This window comes from Adiantum capillus-veneris, chromosome 20, assembly GCF_014529385.1.
Source record: "Adiantum capillus-veneris isolate H3 chromosome 20, ASM1452938v2, whole genome shotgun sequence".
Taxonomy (NCBI): domain Eukaryota; kingdom Viridiplantae; phylum Streptophyta; class Polypodiopsida; order Polypodiales; family Pteridaceae; genus Adiantum; species Adiantum capillus-veneris.
In genome coordinates this window covers 108,714,494-108,724,998 of record NC_140950.1, presented here as the reverse complement: position 1 = coordinate 108,724,998, position 10,505 = coordinate 108,714,494, and the positions used below count along the sequence as shown (strand labels likewise).

General features: G+C 40.0%; 1 pseudogene; it reads right to left on the bottom strand.

Moving 5' to 3' along the window:
• Positions 1-241: 241 nt before the first annotated feature.
• LOC147433064 (16 kDa phloem protein 2-like) lies at positions 242-5,526 on the bottom strand (annotated as a pseudogene).
• Between the last annotated feature and the right edge of the window lie 4,979 nt (positions 5,527-10,505).

Genomic DNA, 10,505 nt, shown 5'->3' with positions numbered 1-10,505 from the left:
ATATACAGATTAGCACATACTTTTTGACTAAAAGATTAAATAGAAAACTAAAAATGATCATTTTCACATAGATGTCTTTCAAAAATTCTTACAAAGTCCATCATACAACTATCCTTCTTTATCATTGGCTACTTCTACATCCTTTAAAGAAAAATAGCCAATCTTTTCAAATCGTACAATCATCATGCCTTCTATTAGAAGCTAGGCTACCAAGTCTTCACACATAGTACAAGAGCTAGTTTCACACGCTTTTCTACAAAAAAAGAAGTTCGATTTTTTTAAAGCATGTGAAATACCGTGGGCGAGAACTTGAGTGCCACGCTCACTTCGCCTTGTGGTTGTCCCTTGGAACCCAGCACCTTGGACTTTGAAGGAGATAAATGCCCACTTACAAATACTTTATGCAATGGAATTCTGCAAAATTCCACCATATCCAATGACTTCAGGGCAGTTTCAATATTCATACTTCATTACATACACAAGTTAACCACACACAAATGTGTGGACTAAGTACTAATGTGTGCACATTCAGAGCATTAGATGGTAAAGGATGCACATGCATGTGCACACTAATGCATGGACAACGTGCTCATGTGTGCACTCACACAAGACAACGTGCTAATGTGTGCACTCATAGAGGCCAAAGTGCTAATGTGTGCACTCACATAACAATAGATGGTAAAGACTGCAAAAATGCATGTGAGACCACAAGTGGGTAAGCCTACGATTCTCCACCCTACCATTTTTTAGGTAGCCCTTGGCTACCCAAGCTCTTGATATATACTAGATACCTTTGGGTTATACAAAGGAGGAAAGGTGCATTTTACAAAGAATGGTTCTACATTTAGGGGTTAAAAAAAAAAAACCTTTCATTCGTGCAGGTGACATCCCATCATTAATACTGGTGAAACCCCTGGAATTGGGATTAATAAAAACATGTAGTCATAACCTCTCTCCCACAAAGCGATACAAACCAGCAACAATCTGAGGCAACACTCAGGATTACGAAAGCATCCACATGAAGACACCATGCATTCGAAGTGCATAACTTACATGCATCCCACCCCCCATCTCCATACAAATACAATGGATCCCACTTAAAAGTCTTGTCATCTTGTCTACTTACACAACAGTGCCAAGAGGATCATCAGCCTGAAAATCATCCTTGTCAAAGATCTTGATTAAGGCATCGGTCACATCGTTGTCCACTTGGAAAGAGAAAGTATCATCCCACACAGTTTCTCCTTGCTTACCTATTCAAGAAAACCAAAAAAATGCCAACTGTTAATTGATCAATACCATCCATGCTTTTGCCTCTATACAAGAAAAACAGAATGAAGGTCAATGCTGATCACATAACATTCATGCTTTAGCCTCTACAATTGAAACCCATTTGCAGAGCTCAGCGTCAAGATTTTGCCTCTATAAATTGAGACAGAATAAAGATTAATGGTAATCAAACAATAACATTCATGCTTTGGCCTTGATAATTGAAACCCATTTGCAGAACTCAAAAGTGAAGATAACATATGCTAGATCATTTCTGTAAAGTTGGTAGTAAGAAGGTGACATCCATACCTTAAATGAAACGGCTCTTTTGATGCTCCTTATGGCAATAGATGACAGCATAAGGGTCAGATTTTCTAGCTGCAGAATGAAAAATGCTCGATTAGGAGTAATTCTAAGCCCCAGACATGGCATCTTCCACGTTGACAGAACACACCACTTACCAAAACTATCTGAATCTATGAGACCATGGGCTTCTATCATATGGATCTCCAAGACTCCATGATGAACCTACAAAGTACCCACATGCTTGTGGCAAAGCCCCTACTTCTACTACTTGTATTTAAAGGATAGTCAGTAATAGTAACGAAAGCTTTGCCAAACCTTAGGGAAGAACTTCAGACCGATCTCCAACTCTCCAACGAACTTTCCATTAGGCTTTTGGACTTTGAACTTGCATGGAGCAAGCTGACGCTTAAGAGCTGGAGGAATTGGTGGTGGTGGTGGTGGTGGTGATGGTGAGGGGAGGTGCTGCCAACGCTGTTCCCATAGTACAGCTCGCGGCAACTAAGAAATTTAACAACAGTTTCAAACCCATCGCATTTAGCGTCCAAGTCGCCAAGTGAGCCGAGATCTTGGCCTGATCATCGCCTATATAAGCTAGAGCACTGGCACAGGCTCGCGGACGCTTGCTCATGCTGCTTATAAATGGCGCCCCTCTCTCTACCGCCTCCACTATCCTTGTTATCGTGTCCACCTTCGCAACTGCGGGGTCTCTGCTCCTCGCCTACAGTTTAAATGGTGCCACGCCCTCAAGAAAGAGCTGATTCAAAGGGATCCTGCAATGTTTTGTTTGCAGGAAATGACGCAAGGCGGGGGAATGCACTTGAGAGCCGTGCGATATTCAGTAAGGGCTAGCAACTTCGGGGAGCAGGCGAGGGCGCCATGGCTGAGTTAATTGACAACACGTTTCGTGCCTTGATTATAGATGGAGATAGGATAGAGAGAGAAATGAAATGAAATGAAATGTTATATTAAACGACCTATGAGATTCAATCCTTGTGGAATGAATCCAATGTCTGGGTACAAAAATAAAATGAAGGAAAATGAAAGACTAAAATTATCACACTAAAATCATCATCATCCTTATCAATGTCCGAGGATGCCCCACATCGGGCGTTGTATGAGGAGGAAGTATTGCATCGGTCATTGAAGAGCTTCCTGAATCTCAGCCTCTGTAAATAGTCGTACTAGAAGTCTCCCATATCGTGCTATAATAGTATTGATCCTCTAATGGAGCCTCCATGAGGCATGCTCATCTGGCTGTTGAGTCCTTGCTCTAAAGAAGTGAGTGATCTCCTTCTGTGAATGTCTCCCTCTGTCTGGTCTCCTCAAGCAACTCTCCCAAAGTCTACACAAGTCTAGCAAAAACAGCCCGAGGCATCTCTTATCCTGATATCTCATAACTCTAGCCAGTGCTCCAATTCCCTCTCTGATTAGACAGTGAAAGCGGCCTCGTATCTCATAGTATATCGTAGAATGAAAAATGTGATGTAACTATGTATACATCTAAGAAGCCTCCCTAGAACCTTGCTCCTAATCAAAGAGCACGAAATTCAGCATACATATCTACTATGGCAATGCTCAAGAAACAAACCTTCCCTTCGAATCTCAAATCATGGATTTCTTTTCTTGCTCACAATTGGCCCTAATTGGATGTAGTGATGTATATCAATTGCCTCACATTGCAGCTTCTCACACTATGTCCAAACTTATCACGTTCAATTGGCCCAAACTTATCATATTGAGTGCCATTGGACCCAACCTCCTTGGATATTGAAATCATTTGTATATATATATAAGATTTTTGCTATCAACCCATCAGTGCCGACCAATTGCACTATAGCCTCCTTTCCATGTTCACATATGAGGAGATGAGGACTCTATTGAAATCATAGGATTTGCTCACAAGTTTTCTATCTAGAATGTCGTCTTTTGGACAAGATGCATTGTAGGATAGCCTCTGAAGGGGCTAGAAGGAAGGTGCATACTGTCTGACATTTATGTAAATAAAATGATTTGTAGCAAGGCAATGGGATACAAGCTAATCTTAACAAGAAATCTCAGATGTGGTCTCTTCCAATGTCGGATGTGGTCTCTCGGAATATTTGATTACAAGATTTGACCAAAAGGGAAAATTATGTCGTTACATGGTCACATGCTAATTACTATATGTTGATTGGAATGCTAGGTAAACTAGAGATGGTACATATCAATGTGTTGTGACATAGGCCAAAGGCCACATATCCACCACATGTGACACCATACGTTAACCCTTTTCTTAATACCTTGGCCTCAAAAAACGCTAGCAAGATTTTGGTCCACGATTGATGTCCAATAATATTTGAAGATCGAATTGCTGCTGAGAGCAAAAGATGCTACTAGCTTCATAGCCTTCTCTCTCTCTCTCTCTCTCTCTCTCTCTATATATATATATATATATATATATATATATATATATATATATATATATATATATATATATATATATATATATATATATATATATATATATCCAATCACAAGTGGCATGAATGTGCTATGCGTCGTTTGGAAGCGGGAAAGAGAGCATATTATGCATTTGAGAACATGTGTAATGCGGGAAACATCAAGTGTTGGGTTCTCAAGAAGTATCTTTTTGATGCATTGGTGACACCGGTTCTTCTTTATGGAGTTGAAGTGTGGGGCGGGAGCATCTCAAAGTCTACTTGGAAAGAGTTTGAGAATGTCCAAAAGCGTTTTCTTACAAACTTTCTCCAAGTTAAGACACAAACCCCATATATGCTCCTACTTCTTGAGTCGGGATCTCTTCCAATTGAGGTTATGGGCATGGAAAGGGTTGTGGAGTACATGAAAAAGATGCGTCAAAACCCCTCACATCGACTTCCTACAATTGCATGGGAAGCAAGCAAAAAAGTTCAAAAGACGCATAAAAGCAAGATCTTGAGCACGGGATGGATGCAAGACATAAAGAAGTGGTTTGGGAGATGGGATGCATTACACTTGCTACATGATGCTTCAATTGACTCTCAAGTGAATGAAGCTTTTCTAAAACGCCAATGAATTACGGCTTGGGAGAAATCCGGTGGGTCACGCTTCATACATTACACCACCTATATTGCCCCCAACTACAAAACCATGTTCTTCGCTGAGAGAGGAAACCGTACTCACACTTACATGCTTGAGCCTATTCCCTTGTCCGCGATACGCACTATCGAAGCAATTTGGCTTAGCTCCCATTTCCTTCGATGCGAGATAGGGCGTTGGGGCAATGGAGAAGAGTCAAATCGATTGTGCACATTATGCTCACTGCAAGTTCGAGAGTCTGAGTACCACACACTACTAGAGTGCTCAGCTTTTGATCACATCCGAACTTGCTTCTCTCACATTTTCAGCCATAACTTAGACCTACACACTTTCCTCTCCCAGCCAAAGTGTGGGCTCTCCATTGCGACTCTCATCACTACAATTTTGGAGCATCGAGAGGCACTCATCAGCCATACACATACTACATCACATGTAACTTTGGTCCCATAGGTCATATTTGACCTCCGAGGACGATAATAAAATCTATCTCTCTCTCTCTCTCTCTCTCTCTCTCTCTCTCTCTCTCTCTCTCTCTCTCTCTCTCTCTCTCTCACACACACACACACACACACACACACACACACACACACACACAAACAGTGTCCAGAGACAAAAGATGCTACTAGCTTCATAGCCTTCTCTCTCTCTCTCTCTCTCTCTCTCTCTCTCTCTCTCTCTCTCTCTCTCTCTCTCTCTCTCTCTCTCTCTCTCTCTCTCTCTCTCTCTCTCTCTCTCTCTCTCTCTCTCTCACTCACACACACACAAACAGTGGCCAGAGACAAACCTGCAGACAACGCTCTGGGCTACTTCTAGGAACCTGCGAACTTCGAACTGCTTGTGGAGAAGATCGCATTGCTGCTGAGAGCAACGCATAATTCTTTTTTTATTTTATTCACTTGGCAATTGGTAGCTTTTGACGGCGTAGTCGTAGTTTTTTTAGAGCTTTTCATCGCAGTGGTTTTTTTCTTTTATAGAGTAGCCACATGGGTTAATGAGAGCGCAGTGCTGCAGTTTTACCTCCTATGCTAACGAAGTAATGAAGCTTTTGAATAATGCTCTAGATCTTAATTTGAGCGTGACACAAAAATGAACTAATGGTTTAGTCCCCACATTTGTAGACGAGGTCTAGATGAGTAGCTTGAAGTTTGCATGTACAAAGGAGAATTGAGGTAGATCTACTTGGGCATCAAATTGATGGCAAGAACCTCTAAAATATAATGTGGATGTGTGGAATAGCATGTTTAAAACTGAAAGGATTTTTCAATGAAATACAAGAGAAACCTCATGAGCCACAATAACATCAAAAACAACTTATTAAGGAGCCACAAACATAACACTACGGTTGCGTTGTCTGTGAAGCACACCAGTGTTCCTCACATCAGTTCAGCAAAATCTGTAAAACAGGCTTGGGATATTTTGGTTGGTCTTTATGCAAGTCACAATGAGGCTAAAATTGCTTTGCTGCGTAAAGAGTTAGAGTCGAAGATTATGCATGAGGAAGATGATATGGACACTTACCTTGCTAGTGTCAAGAAGAATCTCTTATCTGTATCCGCACTTGCTAAACTTGGACTTGTAGTCAAATTTGTGGATGACAAATGTACAGTTCATGATCTCAGTAAGGCTGTCAAATGTATTTTTGTTGGTTATAGTGCTGAAAGCAAAGATTACAGGTTGTATCATCCGCAAACAAAATGTATTCTGGTTTCACGAGATGTTGTGTTTGTGGAAGATTCTATTCAGCCCTTGCGGTCATCTACTAGAGACAGTAATGTAAGCTCACGGGACATTTATGACACTTTGTTGCCTCTTTTCGGGTGGTGGAAATTCGAATGTAAGGTTCCAATGAGGCAAATGTACAGCCTATGAGGGTTTCTGAAAATGTTACAGATCAGCCTATTACTGATGCAGATGTACATGATGTACTTGATGAGGAAAGGGCTGAAAATGAGCAGGCTAGAGGTATGCCAAAATGGCTGGTGCACACTTTGCATGACAGTAAATTGGACGCACCTTTGTCGAGTCGTACTCGTTCAGGCTCTTGCCATGCATCTTATGCATTAGATTGTTATGCTTTGGTTGTGTCTAGCTTACATGATGTTGAGGAGCCTCTGTCTTTTGATGAAGCACAGAATTCAGAAAATTGGATGGTTGCCATGCAATCAGAATATGATGCACTTATAGAAAATGACACATGGACTTTATGTGATTTGCCTCCTGGCAAAAAGGCCATTAGTACGAAGTGGGTATACAAGTTGAAACACAAGCCGGATAGTGAGATCGATCGCCATAAGGCTCGACTTGTTGCAAAGGGTTATGCACAACAAAGATTTTGATGTATGCATATTGTGGTTTGGTTTTGCATTGACCACTAAATGACTTGGTGTTGTCTTTAGATACATACGATATTTGGTTGTACACAACTTGCAGCTGCCTCTTGGTAGCTAGGATACTTGCTAAGCCATGTATCCCAGCGTCTATTAGCTACTGTTTCAATCAATGCAGGCTTCACTTCTTGTAAGGTGGCAAGAACATAATATGTGGTTGCAAACCTTGTCGCACAGAATATCTGCAAAGTTTTGTTGGGTGATCTTAATGAAAAAAGAGCATACGAAAATTGGATGGTAAGGCTGTCAAATGTATTTTTTTTGGTGATAGTGCTGAAAGCAAAGGTTACAGGTTGCATCATCCGCAAACAAAACGTATTCTGGTTTCACAGGATGTAGTGTTTGTGGAAGATTGTGTTCAACCCTTGCTGTCATGTACTAGAGACAGTAATAAGCTCACGGGACATTTATGACACTTTTTTGCCTCTTTTTGGGTGGTGGAAATACGAATGTAAGTTCCAATGAGGCAAATGTACAGCCTATGAGGGTTTTTGAAAATGTTACAGATTACTGATGCAGATGTACATGATGTACTTGATGAGGAAAGGGATGAAAATGAGCAGGCTAGAGGTATCCCAAAATGGCTGGTGCACACTTTGCATGGCACTAAATTGGACGCACCTTTGTCTAGTCCTACTCGTTCAGGCTCTTGCCATGCATCTTATGCATCAGATTGTTATGCTTTCGTTGTGTCTAGCTTACATGATGTTGAGGAGCCTCTGTCTTTTGATGAAGCACAGAATTCAAAAAATTGGATGGCTACCATGCAATCAGAATATGATGCACTTATAGAAAATGACACATGGACTTTATGTGATTTGCCTCCTGGAAAAAAGGCCATTAATACAAAGTGGGTTTACAAGTTGAAATGCAAGCCAAATGGTGAGATCGATCGCCATAAGGCTCGACTTGTTGCAAAGGGTTATGCACAACAAAAAGGCATAGATTATGAAGAGACTTTTGCTCCCACTTGTCGTATGACTACAGTGCGTTTTCTCTGTGCATTGGTAGCTCATTTTGGTTGGGATGTACATCAATGAGACATTGTTACTGCTTTCTTAAATGGTGACATATTTGAGGAAGTTTATGTAACGCAACATCGCGGTTTTGTCATAAACGGACAAGAGGACAAAGTGTGCAAGTCTAAGAAGGCTTTGTATGGGTTGAAGAAATCTCCTCCTGCTTGGTATGAGAAAGCTGACACTCATTTGGTCAAACGAGGCTTCCGTAACAGTCCAACAGAAAGCACATCGTATGTAAAGCGTGAGGGTGATGCACTTCTCATTGTCGTCCTTTATGTTGATGATTTCTGATCATTGGACCAAATGAGAGACATATTGCTGAATTTAAGGCTGATTTTAATGCTACTTTCAAGATGAAATATTTAGGGATGTTGCATCATTACTTGGGTATACTGTTTAAGCAGTGTGATGGTGGTATTGCTTCACCACAAGTGGTTTTTGTTTCATGCTTGGCAATTCATGTATATCATGGTTGAGAAAGAAGTAACCTACTGTGGCCACTTTGAGTTGTGAGGCTAAGTACAAGGCATTCTTCACAGCTACGGTTGAGTGTGTATGGCTCAGATGCTTTATGGCTGATTTGGGTGTTGGACAGGACACTACCAACACTATCTACACTGACAGTCTGAGCGCATTGGCAGTTGTGAGGAACCCAATTTTTCATGCTCACACAAAGCACATTGAGGTGCATTACCACTATGTCAGGGAGAGGCTCTCAGCAGGAGAGATCAACTTGGCTTATGTGCCAACACAGGACAAACTTGCAGATCTTTTCACAAATGCATCGTCTCGTGAGAAGCTTGAAGCTTTTCACAAAGCTTTGGGCTTACTCCCCTTTGTGGACTGATCATGTCCTCAGGGCATGGCACTTCCCTTTAATCATGTGCTAGCTCTTGTTCACCGCATCACTCCAGGGGGAATTTGTTACCATATACATGTGGTAGTGATGTGTGTGAACACACTAGGACCGCTGGGGCATTTTTTCCCTCTTTAGGATGGTTTTTCCCCCGAGCATTGTATATACGCCCATCACTCGAGGGCTATCTATCTTTCCATTGCACACTAAGTAACACACTCTCTTTTGTGTGCCTTGAGCTTCCTTCGTCTTCTCCAAGCTGTGTGTGTTTCTCTGCAACCCTATTTCCAACACTTGTGATAAAAGAAGGGATAAAGTTTGCAAAGTGTAACTCCAAATATCACTAAGGATGTCTCGTATCTTGCATTTAGTAAATGAATAAAATGCTTTTGTGAATCCCTAACAATGGGTTCAAATAACTAGCAATGACATTTGAATAGAAAACACGACAGTTCATGTCTTTGTAATAGAAAAAATCAGCACTTGATAAGATCTTCTAGAGTCATGGCATTAAAATAATCCACTGTTTTCTTTTGCATGAATTCTTTAAGATATGTACTTGAAAAGGTGCAAATTATCTTGACGTTTTCTTTATGATTAATGGTGTTTTTTTGTGTGTTTAGATAGTTTAAAGTGTCAAATAAGAGTAACCTTGCAGGGACCCTTTTGAAAATGAAACCTAAATCGGTATTTTAATAACAATTTGGTGTGGTTTATAGTTCAAAGTCACCAATAAAAGCTCAAAACTCAAGTCTCATTTTTAAAATAGGACTTGAATAAGTCCCAAAATTCCTAAATTGGTGTTATCAACTAACCTTGTTGAAAACTTTGAAGAAATCAAGGTTTTAAATACACCTCCACATTGATATTTTGACCCTATATTCTAGCACAATCTGGAAGATGTAAGTATTTTGATTCAATAAAGCTAGAACTTGACGCTAGTGGGCCAAGCTTATGGACATATTTTGAGAAGTTAATGAAACTTTTGAATAATCAAGACAACATGGGCTGTACTTGTAGGGTATCCAATTTACATTTGAATTGGAATATGTTTTTTTCGTATAGATTGTGATCTAGTTTGTGTTTAGAATTGTATCATTAATATTATTTGGATGAATATAACATAAATTGTTCAAAAAGTTTACAATAATCTCCATCATCCTGTAATATCTTTTCCTCTCTAAGGAAAATGTATGCAGTTGTGGTACTTGCAAATCAATGATAGAGTGTGTGAGATATAAAATGTTTTGATCCCTTCCCTTTTATAGCTTCCTCTACAACTATGAGACTTTATTTTGTTTTCTTATTTATATTAGCAACAAATATATCAATTAAGAAACTTAGTTGATGATCGAGGGAGTAACCATGATATTTTTCAATAATTAGTTGTTTAACTATGCTTAATGAATTTTTACTAAAATGAAATTAGGGGTAGATAAACTTACTACAATTACTTGATCCATAGTAAGTGATAAATTACTAGATGAAACACCCTTTGCTATATAGGAGTTTATAAACTACCAGATGAGGATGCGAAAGAGCTAGCTACCATATAGGAGTTCATAACTTACTAGATGAACTTACTAG